This window comes from Melospiza georgiana, chromosome 6 (assembly GCF_028018845.1).
Source record: "Melospiza georgiana isolate bMelGeo1 chromosome 6, bMelGeo1.pri, whole genome shotgun sequence".
Lineage (NCBI taxonomy): Eukaryota > Metazoa > Chordata > Aves > Passeriformes > Passerellidae > Melospiza > Melospiza georgiana.
This window is the reverse complement of record NC_080435.1, coordinates 31,464,272-31,482,486: the sequence shown is the minus strand read 5'-3', so window position 1 is coordinate 31,482,486 and position 18,215 is coordinate 31,464,272.

The window sequence follows — 18,215 nt, the reverse complement described above, 5'->3', positions numbered from 1 at the left end:
CAGGGAAAAGCGCCGTTGTTTGTGTTTGGGGGCCTGTGGCTGGGAATGACCGGCTGGCTCCTGAAAAGCTACGATAGGCAGGATGGTGCCCAGACCAGAGGTGGCACAAGTGCCAAGGTTGGCTGGTTTGATAGTACGAAGTGGCTCCTGCAATTTGCCATCCAGAAGCGGGGTATCTTAATTTTGCTTGCCAGGGGAACGGGCCGAGGTTTGTGTCTGGGGGCCTATGGCTGGGAGTGACCGGCTGGCTCCTGAAAAGCTACGATAGGCAGTATGGTGACCAGACCCAAGGTGGCATCAGTGCCAAGTTGGGCGGTTTTCGTAGTACTAAGTGCGTCCTGCAATTTGCCATCCAGAAGAGGGGCAGTTGAGTTTTGTTTGCCAGAGAAAAGGACCGTGGTTTGTGTTTGGGGGCATATGGCTGAGAGTGGCCGGCTGGCCCCTGAAAATCCACGATAGGCAGGATGGTTCCCAGAGCCAAGGTGGCACCAGTGCCAAGTCGGGCTGGTTTGATAGTACCAAGTGGTTCCTGCAATCTGCCATCCAGAAGCGGGGCAGCTTTCTTTTGTTTGTCAGGGAAACGGGCAGAGCTTTGTGTCTGGCGGCCTATGGCTGGGAGTTACCGGCTGGATCCTGAAAAGCTACGATAGGCAGGATGGTGACCAGACCCATGGTGGCACCAGTGCCAAGTTGGGCTGGTTTGATAGTACCAAGTGGTTTCTGCAATCTGCCATCAAAAAGTTGGCAGGCCAGTTTTGTTTTCCAGGGAAAAGCGCCGTTGTTTGTGTTTGGGGACCTGTGGCTGGGAGTGGCCAGCTGGCTCCTTAGAATCCACGATACGCAGGATGGTTCCCAGACCAGAGGTGGCACCAGTGCCAAGTCGGGCTGGTTTGATAGTACCAAGTGGTTCCGGCAATCTGCCATCCAGAGGCGGGGCAGCTTACTTTTGTTTACCAGGGAAACTGGCAGAGGTTTTTGTCTGGGGGCCTATGGCTGGGAGTGACCGGCTGGCTCCTGAAAAGCTACGATAGGCAGTATGGTGACCAGACCCAAGGTGGCACCAGTGCCAAGTTGGGCTGGTTTTGTAGTACCAAGTGCGTCCTTCAATTTGCCATCCAGAAGAGGGGCAGTGGAGTTTTGTTTACCAGAGTAAAGGGCCGTGGTTTGTGTTTGGTGGCCTATGGCTGAGAGTGGCTGGCTGGGCCCTGAAAATCCACGATAGGCAGGATGGTTCCCAGACCCAAGGTGGCACCAGTGCCAAGTCGGGCTGGTTTGATAGTATTAATAGCTCCAGCAATCTGCCATCCAGAAGCGGGGCAGCTTACTTTTGTTTGCCAGGGAATCGGGCCGAGCTTTTTGTCTCGGGGCCTATGGCTGGGAGTGACCGGCTGGCTCCTGAAAAGCTACGTTAGGCAGGATGGTTCCCAGACCAGAGGTGGCACCAGTGCGAAGTTGGGCTGGTTTGATAGTACCAAGTGGCTCCTGCAATCTGCCATCAAAAATTTGGCAGACGAGTTTTGTTTTCCTGGGAAAAGCGCCTTTGTTTGTGTTTGGAAGCCTGTGGCTGGGAGTGGCCGGCTGGCTCCTTTGAACCCAGGATACGCAGGATGGTTCCCAGACCAGAGGTGGCACCAGTGCCAAGTTGGTCTGGTTTGATAGTACCAAGTGGTTCCTGCAATCTGCCATCCAGAAGCGGGGCAGCTTACTTTTGTTTGCCAGGGAAACGGGCCGAGGTTTGTGTCTGGGGGCCTATGGCTGGGAGTGACCGGCTAGGTCCAGAAAAGCTACGATAGGCAGGATGGTGACCAGACCCATGGTGGCACCAGTGCCAAGTTGGGCTGGTTTGATAGTACCAAGTGGCTCCTGCAATCTGCCATCAAAAAGTTGGCAGGCGAGTTTTATTTTCCAGGGAAAAGCGTCGTTGTTTGTGTTTGGTGGCCTGTGGCTGGGAGTGGCCGGCTGGATCCTTAGAATCCACGATACGCTGGATGGTTCCCGGACCCAAGGTGGTACCAGTGACAAGTCGGGACAGTTTGATGGTGCAAAGTGGCTCCTGCAATCTGCCATCCAGAAGCGGGGCAGCTTACTTTTGTTTGCCAGGGAAACGGGCCGAGGTTTTTCTCTTGGGGCCTGAGGATGGGAATGACCGGCTGGCTCCTGAAAAGCTACGATAGGCAGGATGGTGGCCAGACCCATGGTGGCACCAGTGCCAAGTTGGGCTGATTTGATAGTACCAAGTGGCTCCTGCAATCTGCCATCAAAAAGTTGGCAGGCGAGTTTTGTTTTCCAGGGAAAAGCGCCGTTGTTTGTGTTTGGGGGCCTGTGGCTGGGAGTGGCCGCCTGTCGTCTCAGAATCTACCTTACGCAGCATGGTTCCCAGAGCCAAGGTGGCACCAGTGCCAAGTCGGGCTGGTTTGATAGCGCAAAGTGGCTCCTGCAATCTGCCATCCAGAAGCGGGGCAGCTTACATTTGTTTGCCAGGGAAACGGGCCGAGCTTTGTGTCTGGGGGTCTATGGCTGGGAATGACCGGCTGGCTCCTGAAAAACTACGATAGGCAGGATGGTGACCAGACCCATGGTGGCACCAGTGCCAAGTTGGGCTGGTTTGATAGTACCAAGTGGCTCCTGCAATCTGCCATCAAAAAGTTGGCAGGCGAGTTTTGTTTTCCAGGGAAAAGCGCCCTTGTTTGTGTTTGGGGGCCTGTGGCTAGGAGTGGCCGGTGGGATGCATAGAATCCACGATACGCAGGATGGTTCCCAGGCCAGAGGTGGCACCAGTGCCAAGTTGGGTTATTTTCATGGTGCAAAGTGGCTCCTGCAATCTGCCATCCAGAAGCGGGGTATCTTAATTTTGTTTGCCAGGGAAACAGGCCGAGGTTTGTGACTGGGGGCCTATGGCTGGGAGTGACTGGCTGGCTCCTGAAAAGCTACGATAGGCAGGATGGTTACCAGACCCATGGTGGCACCAGTGCCAAGTCGGGCTGGTTTGATAGTACCAAGTGGCTCCTGCAATCTGCCATCAAAAAGTTGGCAGGCGAGTTTTGTTTTCAAGGGAAAAGCGCTGTTGTTTGTGTTTGGGGCATGTGGCTGGGAGTGGCCGGCTGGCTCCTGAAAATCCACGATAGGCAGGATGGTTCCCAGATCCAACGTGGCAGCAGTGCCAAGTCGGGCTGGTTTTAAGTTGCAAAGTGTCTCCTGCAATCTGCCATCAAATGTTGGCAGGTCAGTTTTGTTTTCCAGGGAAAAGCGCCGTTGTTTGTGTTTGGGGGCCTGTGGCTGGGAATGACCGGCTGGCTCCTGAAAAGCTACGATAGGCAAGATGGTGCCCAGACCAGAGGTGGCACAAGTTCCAAGTTGGGCTGGTTTGATAGTACCATGTGGCTCCTGCCATTTGCCATCCAGAAACGGGGTATCTTAATTTTGCTTGCCAGGGGAACGGGCCGAGGTTTGTGTCTGGGGGCCTATGGCTGGGAGTGACAGGCTGGCTCCTGAAAAGCTACGATAGGCAGGATGATGACATGACCCATGGTGGCACCAGTGGCAAGTTGGGCTGGTTTGATAGTACCAAGTGGCTCCTGCAATCTGCCATCCAGAAGCGGGGTAGCTTACTTTTGTTTGCCAGGGAAAGGGGCCGAGGTTTGTGTCTCGGGGCCTATGGCTGGAAGTGACCGGCTGGCTCCTGAAAAGATACGATAGGCAGGATGGTGACCAGACCCATGGTGGCACCAGTGCCAAGTTGGGCTGGTTTGATAGTACCAAGTGGCTCCTGCAATCTGCCATCAAAATGGTGGCAGGCGAGTTTTGTTTTCCAGGGAAAAGCGCCTTTGTTTGTGTTTGGGGGCCTGTGGCTGGGAGTGGCCGGCCGGATCATTAGAACACACGATACGCAGCATGGTTCCCAGACCAGAGGTGGCACCAGTGCCAAGTTGGTCTGGTTTGATAGTACCAAGTGGTTCCTGCAATCTGCCATCCAGAAGCGGGGTAGCTTACTTTTGTTTGCCAGGGAAACGGGCAGAGCTTTGTGTCTGGCGGCCTATGGCTGGGAGTGGCCGGCTGGCTCCTGAAAAGCTACGATAGGCAGGATGGTGACCAGACCCATGGTGGCACCAGTGCCAAGTTGGGCTGGTTTGATAGTACCAAGTGGCTCCTGCAATCTGCCATCAAAAAGTTGGCAGGCGAGTTTTGTTTTCCAGGGAAAAGCGCCGTTGTTTGTGTTTGGGGGCCTGTGGCTGGGAGTGGCCAGCTGGCTCCTTAGAATCCACGATACGCAGGATGGTTCCCAGACCAGAGGTGGCACCAGTGCCAAGTCGGGCTGGTTTGATGGTGCAAAGTGGCTCCTGCAATCTGCCATCCAGAAGCGGGGTAGTTTACTTTTGTTTGCCAGGGAAACGGGCCGAGGTTTGTGTCTCGGGGCCTATGGCTGGGAGTGACCGGCTGGCTCCTGAAAAGCTACGATAGGCAGGATGGTGACCAGACCCATGGTGGCACCAGTGCCAAGTTGGGCTGGTTTGATAGTACCAAGTGGCTCCTGCAATCTGCCATCAAAAAGTTGGCAGGCGAGTTTTGTTTTCCAGGGAAAGGAGCCTTTGTTTGTGTTTGGGGGCCTGTGGCTGGGAGTGGCCGGCCGGATCATTAAAACACACGATACGCAGGATGGTTCCCAGACCAGAGGTGGCACCAGTGCCAAGTTGGTCTGGTTTGATAGTACCAAGTGGTTCCTGCAATCTGCCATCCAGAAGCGAGGCAGCTTACTTTTGTTTGCCAGGGAAACGGGCCGAGGTTTTTGTCTGGGGGCCTATGGCTGGGAGTGACAGGCTGGCTCCTGAAAAGCTACGATAGGCAGGATGATGACATGACCCATGGTGGCACCAGTGGCAAGTTGGGCTGGTTTGATAGTACCAAGTGGCTCCTGCAATCTGCCATCCAGAAGCGGGGTAGCTTACTTTTGTTTGCCAGGGAAAGGGGCCGAGGTTTGTGTCTGGGGGCCTATGGCTGGAAGTGACCGGCTGGCTCCTGAAAAGATACGATAGGCAGGATGGTGACCAGACCCATGGTGGCACCAGTGCCAAGTTGGGCTGGTTTGATAGTACCAAGTGGCTCCTGCAATCTGCCATCAAAATGGTGGCAGGCGAGTTTTGTTTTCCAGGGAAAAGCGCCTTTGTTTGTGTTTGGGGGCCTGTGGCTGGGAGTGGCCGGCCGGATCATTAGAACACACGATACGCAGCATGGTTCCCAGACCAGAGGTGGCACCAGTGCCAAGTTGGTCTGGTTTGATAGTACCAAGTGGTTCCTGCAATCTGCCATCCAGAAGCGGGGTAGCTTACTTTTGTTTGCCAGGGAAACGGGCAGAGCTTTGTGTCTGGCGGCCTATGGCTGGGAGTGGCCGGCTGGCTCCTGAAAAGCTACGATAGGCAGGATGGTGACCAGACCCATGGTGGCACCAGTGCCAAGTTGGGCTGGTTTGATAGTACCAAGTGGCTCCTGCAATCTGCCATCAAAAAGTTGGCAGGCCAGTTTTGTTTTCCAGGGAAAAGCGCCGTTGTTTGTGTTTGGGGGCCTGTGGCTGGGAGTGGCCAGCTGGCTCCTTAGAATCCACGATACGCAGGATGGTTCCCAGACCAGAGGTGGCACCAGTGCCAAGTCGGGCTGGTTTGATGGTGCAAAGTGGCTCCTGCAATCTGCCATCCAGAAGCGGGGTAGTTTACTTTTGTTTGCCAGGGAAACGGGCCGAGGTTTGTGTCTCGGGGCCTATGGCTGGGAGTGACCGGCTGGCTCCTGAAAAGCTACGATAGGCAGGATGGTGACCAGACCCATGGTGGCACCAGTGCCAAGTTGGGCTGGTTTGATAGTACCAAGTGGCTCCTGCAATCTGCCATCAAAAAGTTGGCAGGCGAGTTTTGTTTTCCAGGGAAAAGAGCCTTTGTTTGTGTTTGGGGGCCTGTGGCTGGGAGTGGCCGGCCGGATCATTAAAACACACGATACGCAGGATGGTTCCCAGACCAGAGGTGGCACCAGTGCCAAGTTGGTCTGGTTTGATAGTACCAAGTGGTTCCTGCAATCTGCCATCCAGAAGCGAGGCAGCTTACTTTTGTTTGCCAGGGAAACGGGCAGAGCTTTGTGTCTGGCGGCCTATGGCTGGGAGTGACCGGCTGGCTCCTGAAAAGCTACGATAGGCAGGATGGTGACCAGACCCATGGTGGCACCAGTGCCAAGTTGGGCTGGTTTGATAGTACCAAGTGGCTCCTGCAATCTGCCATCAAAAAGTTTGCAGGCCAGTTTTGTTTTCCAGGGAAAAGCGCCGTTGTTTGTGTTTGGGGGCCTGTGGCTGGGAGTGGCCAGCTGGCTCCTTAGAATCCACGATACGCAGGATGGTTCCCAGACCAGAGGTGGCACCAGTGCCAAGTCGGGCTGGTTTGATGGTGCAATGTGGCTCCTGCAATCTGCCATCCAGAAGCGGGGTAGCTTACTTTTGTTTGCCAGGGAAACGGGCCGAGGTTTGTGTCTCGGGTCCTATGGCTGTGAGTGACCGGCTGGCTCCTGAAAAGCTACGATAGGCAGGATGGTGACCAGACCCATGGTGGCACCAGTGCCAAGTTGGGCTGGTTTTATGTTGCAAAGTGTCTCCTGCAATCTGCCATCAAATGTTGGCAGGTCAGTTTTGTTTTCCAGGGAAAAGCGCCGTTGTTTGTGTTTGGGGGCCTGTGGCTGGGAATGACCTGCTGGCTCCTGAAAAGCTACGATAGGCAGGATGGTGCCCAGACCAGAGGTGGCACAAGTGCCAAGTTGGGCTGGTTTGATAGTACCATGTGGCTCCTGCAATTTGCCATCCAGAATCTTAATTTTGCTTGCCAGGGGAACGGGCCGAGTTTTGTGTCTGGGGGCCTATGGCTGGGAGTGACCGGCTGGCTCCTGAAAAGCTACGATAGGCAGTATGGTGACCAGACCCAAGGTGGCACCAGTGCCAAGTCGGGCTGGTTTTGTAGTACCAAGTGCGTCCTTCAATTTGCCATCCAGAAGAGGGGCAGTGGAGTTTTGTTTACCAGAGTAAAGGGCCGTGGTTTGTGTTTGGTGGCCTATGGCTGAGAGTGGCCAGCTGGCCCCTGAAAATCCACGATAGGCAGAATGGTTCCCAGATCCAAGGTGGCACCAGTGCCAAGTTGGGCTGGGTTGATGGTGCGAAGTGGCTCCTGCAATCTGCCATCCAGACGCGGGGGAGCAGATTTTTCTTTGCTGGAGAAAAGTTCCGTGGTTGTTTTTGGGGGTATATGGCTGGGCGTGGCCGGCTGGCTCCTTAAAAAGCCCGATACGCAAGATGGTTCCCTGACCCAAGGTGGCATCAGTGCCAAGTCGGGCGGTTTTGTAGACTAAGTGCGTCCTGCAATTTGCCATCCAGAAGAGGGGCAGTTGAGTTTTGTTTGCCAGAGAAAAGGGCCGTGGTTTGTGTTTGGGGGCATATGACTGAGAGTGGCCGGCTGGCCCCTGAAAATCCACGATAGGCAGGATGGTTCCCAGAGCCAAGGTGGCACCAGTGCCAAGTCGGGCTGGTTTGATAGTCCCAAGTGTCTCCTGCAATCTGCCATCCAGAAGTGGGGCAGCTTACTTTTGTTTGCCAGGGAAACGGGCCGAGGTTTGTGTCTGGGGGCCTATGGCTGGGAGTGACCGGCTGGCTCCTGAAAAGCTACGATAGGCAGGATGGTGACCAGACCCATGGTGGCACCAGTGCCAAGTTGGGCTGGTTTGATAGTACCAAGTGGCTCCTGCAATCTGCCATCAAAAAGTTGGCAGGCGAGTTTTGTTTTCCAGGGAAAAGCGCCGTTGTTTGTCTTTGGGGGCATGTGGCTGGGAGCGGGCGGCTGGCGCCTTAGAATCTACGTTACGCAGCATGGTTCCCAGACCCAAGGTGGCACCAGTGCCAAGTCGGGCTGGTTTGATAGTACCAAGTGGCTCCTGCAATCTGCCATCCAGAAGCGGGGCAGCTTACTTTTGTTTGCCAGGGAAACGGGCCGAGGTTTCTGTCTGGCGGCCTATGGCTATGAGTGACCGGCTGGCTCCTGAAAAGCTACGATAGGCAGGATGGTGACCAGACCCATGGTTGCAGCAGTGCCAAGTTGGGCTGGTTTGATAGTACCAAGTGGCTCCTGCAATCTGCCATCAAAAAACTGGCAGGCGAGTTTTGTTTTCCAGGGAAAAGCACCGTTGTTTTTGTTTGGGGGCCTGTGGCTGGGAGTGACCGGCTGGCTAATTAGAATCCACGATACGCAGGATGGTTCCCAGACCCAAGGTGGCACCAGTGCCAAGTTGGGCTGGTTTGATAGTACCAAGTGCGTCCTGCAATCTGCCATCCAGAAGCGGGGTAGCTTACTTTTGTTTGCCAGGGAAACGGGCCGAGGTTTTTGTCTGGGGGGCTATGGCTGGGAGTGACCGGCTGGCTCCTGAAAATCCACGATAGGCAGGATGGTTCCCAGATCCAACGTGGCAGCAGTGCCAAGTCGGGCTGGTTTTATATTGCAAAGTGTCTCCTACAATCTGCCATCAAATGTTGGCAGGTCAGTTTTATTTTCCAGGGAAAAGCGCCGTTGTTTGTGTTTGGGGGCATGTGGCTGGGAATGTCCGGCTGGCTCCTGAAGAGCTACGATAGGCAGGATGGTGCCCAGACCAGAGGTGGCACAAGTGCCAAGTTGGGCTGGTTTGATAGTACGAAGTGGCTCCTGCAATTTGCCATCCAGAAGCGGGGTATCTTAATTTTGCTTGCCAGGGGAACGGGCCGAGGTTTGTGTCTGGGGGCCTATGGCTGGGAGTGACCGGCTGGCTCCTGAAAAGCTACGATAGGCAGTATGGTGACCAGACCCAAGGTGGCACCAGTGCCAAGTTGGGCTGGTTTGACTGTACCAAGTGCGTCCTGCAATCTGCCATCCAGAAGCGGGGCAGCTGAGTTTTGTTTGCCAGAGAAAAGGGCCGTGGTTTTTTTTTGGGGGCCTATGGCTCAGAGTGGCCGGCTGGCCCCTGAAAAGCCACGATAGGCAGAATGGTTCCCAGACCCAAGGTGGCACCAGTGCCAAGTCGGAGTGGTTTGATGGTGCAAAGTGGCTCCTGCAATCTGCCATCCCGACGCGGGGCAGCTCATTTTTGTTTGCCAGAGAACAAGTCCGTGGTTCGTTTTTGGGGGCATATGGCTGGGAGTGGCCGGCTGGCTCCTTAAAAAGCTCGATACGCAGGATGGTTCCCAGACCCAAGGTGGCACCAGTGCCAAGTTGGGCTGTTTTTGTAGTACCAAGTGCGTCCTGCAATTTGCCGTCCAGAAGAGCGGTAATTGAGTTTTGTTTGCCAGAGGAAAGGGCCCTGGTTTGTGTTTGAGGGCATATGGCTGAGAGTGGCCGGCTGACCCCTGAAAATCCACAATAGGCAGGATGGTTCCCAGAGCCAAGGTGGCACCAGTGCCAAGTCGGGCTGGTTTGAGAGTACTAAATAGCTCCTGCAATCTGCCATCCAGAAGCGGGGCAGCTTAATTTTGTTTCCCAGGGAAACGGGCCGAGGTTTGTGTCTGAGGGCCTATGGCTGGGAGTGACCGGCTGGCTCCTGAAAATCCACGCTAGGCAGCATGGTTACCAGACCCAAGGGGGCACCAGTGCCAAGTCGGGCTGGTTTGATGGTGCAAAGTGGCTCCTGCAATCTGCCATCCAGAAGCGGGGTAGCCGATTTTTGTTTGCAAGAGAAAAGGTCTTTGGTTATTTTTCGGGGCCTGTGTCTGGGAGTGGCCGGCTGGCTCCTTAGAATCCACGATACGCAGCATGGTTCCCAGACCATAGGTGGCACCAGTGCCAAATCGGGCTGGTTTTGTAGTAGCAAGTGGCTCCTGCAATTTGCCATCCAGAAGAGGGGCAGTTGAGTTTTGTTTGCCAGAGTAAAGGGCCGTGGGTTTTGTTTGGGGGTACATGGCTGAGAGTGGCCGGCTGGCCCCAGAAAATCGACGATAGGCAGGATGATTCCGAGATCCAAGGTGGCACCAGTGCCAAGACGGGCTGGTTTTATGTTGCGAAGTGGCTCCTGCAATCAGCCATCAAAAAGTTGGCCGGCGAGTTTTGTTTTCCAGGGAAAAGCGCCGTTGTTTGTGTTTGGGGGCCTATGGCTGGGAGTGGCCGGCTGGCTCCTTAAAATGCACGATACGCAGGATGGTTCCCAGACCCAAGGTGGCACCAGTGCCAAGTCGGGCTGGTTTGATGGTGCAAAGTGGCTCCTGCAATCTGCCATCCAGACACGGGGCAGCTCATTTTTGTTTGCTGGAGAAAAGTTCCGTGGTTTCTTTTTGGCGGTATATGGCTGGGAGTGGCCGGCTGTCTCCTTAAAAAGCTCGATACGCAGGATGGTTCCCTGACCCAATGTGGCATCAGCGCCAAGTCAGGCTGTTTTCGTAGTACCAAGTGCGTCCTGCAATCTGCCATCCAGAAGTGGGGCAGGTTACGTTTGTTTGCCAGGGAAACGGGCAGAGCTTTGTGTCTGGGGGCCTATGGCTGGGAGTGACCGGCTGGCTCCTGAAAAGATACGATAGGCAGGATGGTGACCAGACCCATGGTGGCACCAGTGCCAAGTTGGGCTGGTTTGATAGTACCAAGTGGCTCCTGCAATCTGCCATCAAAAAGTTGGCAGGCGAGTTTTGTTTTCCAGGGAAAAGCGCCGTTGTTTGTGTTTGGGGGCCTGTGTCTGGGAGTGGCCGGCTGGCGCCTTAGAATCTACGTTACGCAGCATGGTTCTTAGACCCAAGGTGGCACCACTGCCAAGTCGGGCTGGTTTGATAGTACCAAGTGGCTCCTGCAATCTGCCATCCAGAAGCGGGGCAGCTTACTTTTGTTTGCCAGGGAAACGGGCCCAGGCTTGTGTCTGGGGGTCTATGGCTGGGAGTGACCGGCTGGCTCCTGAAAAGGTACGATAGGCAGGATGGTGACCAGACCCATGGTGGCACCAGTGCCAAGTTGGGCTGGTTTGATAGTACCAAGTGGCTCCTGCAATCTGCCATCAAAAAGTTGGCAGGCGAGTTTTGTTTTCCAGGGAAAAGCGCCGTTGTTTGTGTTTGGGGGCCTGTGGCTGGGAATGGCCGCCTGGCGCTTGAGAATCTACGTTACGCAGCATGGTTCCCAGACCAAGGTGGCGCCAGATCCAAGTCGGGCTGGTTTGATAGTACCAAGTGGCTCCTGCAATCGGCCATCCAGAAGCAGTGCAACTGAGTTATGTTTGCCAGAGAAAAGGGCTGTGGTATGTGTTTGGGTCCTGTGGATGGCAGTGGCCGGCTGGCTCCTTAAATTCCATGATACGCAGCATCGTTCCCAGACCCAAGGTGGCACCAGTGCCATGTTGGGCTGGTTTGACAGTGTCAAACGCCTCCTGCAATCTCCCATCCACAAGTGGGGCAGCTGAGATTTTTTTGCCTGGGAATCGGGCCGTTGTTTTTGATTGGGGTCTGTGGCCGAGAGTGGTCGGCTGGCTCCTGACAATCCACAATACGCAGGATGGTTCCCAGACCCAAGGTGGCACCAGTGCCAAGTTGGGCTGGTTTGATTGTACCAAGTGCGTCCTGCAATCTGCCATCCAGAAGCGGGGCAGCTGAGTTTTGTTTGCCAGAGAAAAGGGCCGTGGTTTTTGTTTGGGGGCCTATGGCTCAGAGTGGCCAGCTGGCCCCTGAAAATCCACGATAGGCAGAATGGTTCCCAGACCAGAGGTGGCACCAGTGCCAAGTCGGACTGGTTTGATGGTGCAAAGTGCCTACTGCAATCTGCCATCCAGACGCGGGGCAGCGGATTTTTGTTTGCTGGAGAAAAGTTCCGTGGTTTGTTTTTGGCGGTATATGGCTGGGCGTGGCCGGCTGGCTCCTTAGAATCCACGATACGCAGGATGGTTCCCAGACCCAAGGTGGCACCAGTGCCAAGTCGGGCTGGTTTGATGGTGCAAAGTGGCTCCTGCAATCTGCCATCAAGACGCGCTGCAGTTGATTTTTGTTTGCTGGAGAAAAGTTCCGTGGTTTGTTTTTGGCGGTAAATGGCTGGGCGTGGCCGGTTGGCTCCTTAAAAAAGCTCGATACGCAGGATGGTTCCCTGACCCAAGGTGGCATCAGTGCCAAGTCGGGCTGTTTTCGTAGTACCAAGTGCGTCCTGCAATTTGCCATCCAGAAGAGGGGCAGTTGAGTTTTGTTTGCCAGAGAAAAGGGCGGTGGTTTGTGTTTGGGGGCATATGACTGAGAGTGGCCGGCTGGCCCCTGAAAATCCACAATAGGCAGGATGGTTCCCAGAGCCAAGGTGGCACCAGTGCCAAGTCGGGCTGGTTTGATAGTACTAAATAGCTCCTGCAATCTGCCATCCAGAAGTGGGGCAGCTTACTTTTGTTTGCCAGGGAAACGGGCCGAGGTTTGTGTCTGGGGGCCTATGGCTGGGAGTGACCGGCTGGCTCCTGAAAAGATACGATAGGCAGGATGGTGACCAGACCCATGGTGGCACCAGTGCCAAGTTGGGCTGGTTTGATAGTACCAAGTGGCTCCTGCAATCTGCCATCAAAAAGTTGGCAGGCCAGTTTTTTTTCCCAGGGAAAACTGCCGTTGTTTGTGTTTGGGGGCCTGTGGCTGGGAGTGGCCCGCTGTCTCCTTAGAATCCACGAAAAGCAGGATGGTTCCCAGACCAGAGGTGGCACCAGTGCCAAGTCGGGCTGGTTTGATGATGCAAAGTGGCTCCTGCAATCTGCCATCCGGAAGCGGGGTAGCTTACTTTTGTTTGCCAGGGAAATTGGCCGAGGTTTGTGTCTGGGGGCCTATGGCTGGGAGTGACCGGCTGGCTCCTGAAAAGCTACGATAGGCAGGATGGTGTCCAGACCCATGGTGGCACCAGTGCCAAGTTGGGCTGGTTTGATAGTACCAAGTGGCTCCTGCAATCTGCCATCAAAAAGTTGGCAGGCGAGTTTTGTTTTCCAGGGAAAAGTGCCGTTGTTTGTGTTTGGGGGCCTGTGGCTGGGAGTGGCCGCCTGGCGCATTAGAATCTACGTTACGCAGCATGGTTCCCAGACGCAAGGCGGCAGCAGTGCCAAGTCGGGCTGGTTTTTTAGTACCAAGTGCGTCCTGCAATTTGCCATCCCGAAGAGGGGCAGTTGAGTTTTGTTTACCAGAGTAAAGTGCCGTGGTTTGTGTTTGGGGGCCTATGGCTGAGAGTGGCCGGCTGGCCCCTTAAAATCCACGATAGGCAGGATGGTTCCCAGATCCAAGGTGGCACCAGTGCCAAGTCGGGCTGGTTTGATGGTGCAAAGTGGCTCCTGCAATCTGCCATCCCGACGCGGGGCAGCTCATTTTTGTTTGCCAGAGAACAAGTCCGTGGTTCGTTTTTGGCTGTATATGGCTGGGCGTGGCCGGCTGGCTCCTTAGAAAGATCGATACGCAGGATGGTTCCCTGACCCAAGGTGGCATCAGTGCCAAGTCGGGCTGTTTTCGTAGTACCAAGTGCGTCCTGCAATTTGCCATCCAGAAGAGGGGCAGTTGAGTTTTGTTTGCCAGAGGAAAGGGCCGTGGTTTGTGTTTGGGGGCATATGGCTGAGAGTGGCCGGCTGGCCCCTGAAAATCCACGATAGGCAGGATGGTTCCCAGACCAGAGGTGGCACCAGTGCCAAGTCGGGCTGGTTTGATAGTAATAAAAAGCTCCTGCAATCTGCCATCCAGAAGCGGGGCAGCTTACTTTTGTTTGCCAGGGAAACGGGCCGAGGTTTGTGTCTGGGGGCCTATGGCTGGGGGTGACCGGCTGGCTCCTGAAAAGCTACGATAGGCAGGATGGTGACCAGACCCATGGAGGCACCAGTGCCAAGTTGGGCTGGTTTGATAGTACCAAGTGGCTCCTGCAATCTGCCATCCAAAAGCAGGGCAACTGAGTTTTGCTTCCAGAGAAAAGCGCCGTTGTTTGTGTTTGGGTTCCTGTGGCTGGGAGTGGCCGGCTGGCTCCTTAGAATCCACGATACGCAGGATGGTTCCCAGAGCCAAGGTGGCACCAGTGCCAAGTCGGGCTGGTTTGATATTACCAAGTGGTTCCTGCAATCTGCCATCCAGAAGCGGGGCAGCTTAATTTTGTTTACCATGGAAATTGGCCGAGATTTGTGTCTGGGCGCCTATGGCTGGGAGTGACCGGCTGGCTCCTGGAAAGCTACGATAGGCAGGATTGTGACCAGACCCATGGTGGCTGCAGTGCCAAGTTGGCTGGTTTGATAGTACCAAGTGGCTCCTGCAATCTGCCATCAAAAAGTTGGCAGGCGAGTTTTGTTTTCCGGGGAAAAGCGCCGTTGTTTGTGTTTGGTGGCCTGTGGCTGGGAGTGGCCGGCTGGCTCCTTAGAATCCATGATACGCAGGATGGTTCCCAGACCAGAGGAGGCACCAGTGCCAAGTCGGGCTGGTTTGATAGTACCAAGTGGCTCCTGCAATCTGCCATCCAGAAGCGGGGTAGCTTACTTTTGTTTGCCAGGGAAACGGGCCGAGGTTTGTGTTTGGGGGCATATGGCTGAGAGTGGCCGGCTGGCCCCTGAAAATCCACGATAGGCAGGATGGTTCCCAGAGCCAAGGTGGCACCAGTGCCAAGTCGGGCTGGTTTGATAGTGTTAATAGCTCCAGCAATCTGCCATCCAGAAGCGGGGCAGCTTACTTTTGTTTGCCAGGGAATCGGGCCGAGCTTTGTGTCTCGGGGCCTATGGCTGGGAGTGACCGGCTGGCTCCTGAAAAGCTACGTTAGGCAGGAGGGTTCCCAGACCAGAGTTGGCACCAGTGCGAAGTTGGGCTGGTTTGATAGTACCAAGTGGCTCCTGCAATCTGCCATCAAAAATTTGGCAGACGAGTTTTGTTTTCCTGGAAAACCGCCTTTGTTTGTGTTTGGAAGCCTGTGGCTCGGAGTGGCCGGCTGGCTCCTTTGAACCCAGGATACGCAGGATGGTTCCCAGACCAGAGGTGGCACCAGTGCCAAGTTGGGCTGGTTTGATAGTACCAAGTGGTTCCTGCAATCTGCCATCCAGAAGCGGGGCAGCTTACGTTTGTTTGCCAGGGAGACGGGCCGAGGTTTGTGTCTGGGGGCCTATGGCTGGGAGTGACCGGCTAGGTCCAGAAAAGCTACGATAGGCAGGATGGTGACCAGACCCATGGTGGCAGCAGTGCCAAGTTGGGCTGGTTTGATAGTACCAAGTGGCTCCTGCAATCTGCCATCAAAAAGTTGGCAGGCGAGTTTTGTTTTCCAGGGAAAAGCGCCGTTGTTTGTGTTTGGGGGCCTGTGGCTGGGAGTGGCCGGCTGCCTCCTTAGAATCCACGATACGCAGGATGGTTCCCAGACCCAAGGTGGCACCAGCGCCAAGTCGGGCTGGTTTGATAGTACCAAGTGGTTCCGGAAATCTGCCATCCAGAAGCGGGGCAGCTTACTTTTGTTTGCCAGGGTAACGGCCGAGCTTTGTGTCTGAGGGCCTATGGCTGGGAGTGACCGGCTGGCTCCAGAAAAGCTACGATAGGCAGGATGGTGACCAGACCCATGGTGGCACCAGTGCCATTTTGGGCTGGTTTGATAGTACCAAGTGGCTCCTGTAATCTGCCATCAAAAAGTTGGCAGGCGAGGTTTGTTTTCCAGGGAAAAGCACCGTTGTTTGTGTTTGGTGGCCTGTGGCTGGGAGTGGCCGGCTGGATCCTTAGAATCCACGATACGCAGGATGGTTCCCAGACCTGAGGTGGCACCAGTGACAAGTCGGGCCAGTTTGATGGTGCAAAGTGGCTCCTGCAATCTGCCATCCAGAAGCGGGGCAGCTTACTTTTGTTTGCCAGGGAAACGGGCCGAGGTTTTTCTCTTGGGGCCTGAGGCTGGGAATGACCGGCTGGCTCCTGAAAAGCTACGATAGGCAGGATGGTGGCCAGACCCATGGTGGCACCAGTGCCAAGTTGGGCTGATTTGATAGTACCAAGTGGCTCCTGCAATCTGCCATCAAAAAGTTGGCAGGCGAGTTTTGTTTTCCAGGGAAAAGCGCCGTTGTTTGTGTTTAGGGGCCTGTGGCTGGGAGTGGCCGCCTGTCGTCTCAGAATCTACGTTACGCAGCATGGTTCCCAGAGCCAAGGTGGCACCAGTGCCAAGTCGGGCTGGTTTGATAGCGCAAAGTGGCTCCTGCAATCTGCCATCCAGAAGCGGGGCAGCTTACTTTTGTTTGCCAGGGAAACGGGCCGAGGTTTGTGTGTGGGGGTCTATGGCTGGGAATGACCGGCTGGCTCCTGAAAAGCTACGATAGGCAGGATGGTGACCAGACCCATGGTGGCACCAGTGCCAAGTTGGGCTGGTTTGATAGTAGCAAGTGGCTCCTGCAATCTGCCATCAAAAAGTTGGCAGGCGAGTTTTGTTTTCCAGGGAAAAGCGCCGTTGTTTGTGTTTGGGGGCCTGTGGATGGGAGTGGCCGGCTGGCGCCTTAGAATCTACGTTACGCAGCATGGTTCCCAGACCAGAGGTGGCACCAGTGCCAAGTCGGGCTGGTTTGATAGTACCAAGTGGCTCCCGCAATCTGCCATCCAGAAGCGGGGCAGCTTACTTTTGTTTGCCAGGGAAACGGGCCGAGGTTTTTGTCTGGGGGCCTATGGCTGGGAGTGACCGGCTGGCTCCTGAAAAGCTACGATAGGCAGGATGGTGACCAGACCCATGGTGGCACCAGTGCCAATTTGGGCTGGTTTGATAGTACCAAGTGGCTCCTGCAATCTGCCATCAAAAAGTTGGCAGGCGAGTTTTGTTTTCCAGGGAAAAGCGCCGTTGTTTGTGTTTGGGGGCCTGTGGTTGGGAGTGGCCGCCTGGCGCCTTAGAATCTACGTTACGCAGCATGGTTCCCAGAGCCAAGGTGGCACCAGTGCCAAGTCGGGCTGGTTTGATAGTACCAAGTCGTTCCTGCAATCTGCCATCCAGAAGCGGGGCAGCTTACTTTTGTTTGCCAGGGAAACGGGCCGAGGTTTGTGTCTGGCGGCCTATGGCTGGGAGTGACCGGCTGGCTCCTGAAAAGCTACGATAGGCAGGATGCTGACCAGACCCATGGTGGCAGCAGCGCCAAGTTGGGCTGGTTTCATAGTACCAAGTGGCTCCTGCAATCTGCCATCAAAAAGTTGGCAGGCAAGTTTTGTTTTCCAGGGAAAAGCGCCGTTGTTTGTGTTTGGCGGCCTGTGGCTGGGAGTGGCCGCCTGGCGCCTTAGAATCTACGTTAGGCAGCATGGTTACCAGACCCATGGAGGCACCAGTGCCAAGTCGGGCTGGTTTGATAGTACCAAGTGGCTCCTGCAATCTCCCATCCAGAAGCGGGGCAGCTTACTTTTGTTTGCCAGGGAAACGGGCCGAGGTTTGTGTCTGGGGGCCTATGGCTGGGAATGACCGGCTGGCTCCTGAAAAGCTACGATAGGCAGGATGGTGACCAGACCCATGGTGGCACCAGTGCCAAGTTGGGCTGGTTTGATAGTACCAAGTGGCTCCTGCAATCTGCCATCAAAAATTTGGCAGGCGAGTTTTGTTTTCCAGGGAAAAGCGCCGTTTTTTGTATTTGGGGGCCTATGGCTGGGAGTGACCGGCTGGCTCCTGAAAAGCTACGATAGGCAGTATGGTGACAAGACCCATGGTGGCACCAGTGCCAAGTTGGGCTCGTTTGATAGTACCAAGTGGCTCCTGCAATCTGCCATCAAAAATTGGCAGGCGTGTTTTGTTTTCCAGGGAAAAGCACCGTTGTTTGTGTTTGGGGGCCTGTGGCTGAGAGTGGCCAGCTGGCTCCTTAGAATCCACGATACGCAGGATGGTTCCCAGACCCAAGGTGGCACCAGTGCCAAGTCGGGCTGGTTTGATGGTGCAAAGTGGCTCCTGCAATCTGCCATCCAGAAGCGGGGTAGCTTACATTTGTTTGCCAGGGAAACGGGCAGAGCTTTGTGTCTGGGGGCCTATGGCTGGGAGTGGCCAGCTGGCTCCTTAAAATGCACGATTTGCAGAATGGTGACCAGACCCAAGGTGGCACCAGTGCCAAGTCGGGCTGGTTTTGTAGTACCAAGTGTGTCCTGCAATTTGCCATCCAGAAGAGGGGCAGTTGAGTTTTGTTTACCAGAGTAAAGTGCCGTGGTTTGTGTTTGGGGGCCTATGGCTGAGATTTGCCGGCTGGCCCCTGAAAATCCACGATAGGCAGGATGGTTCCCAGATCCAAGGTGGCGCCAGTGCCAAGTTGGGCTGGTT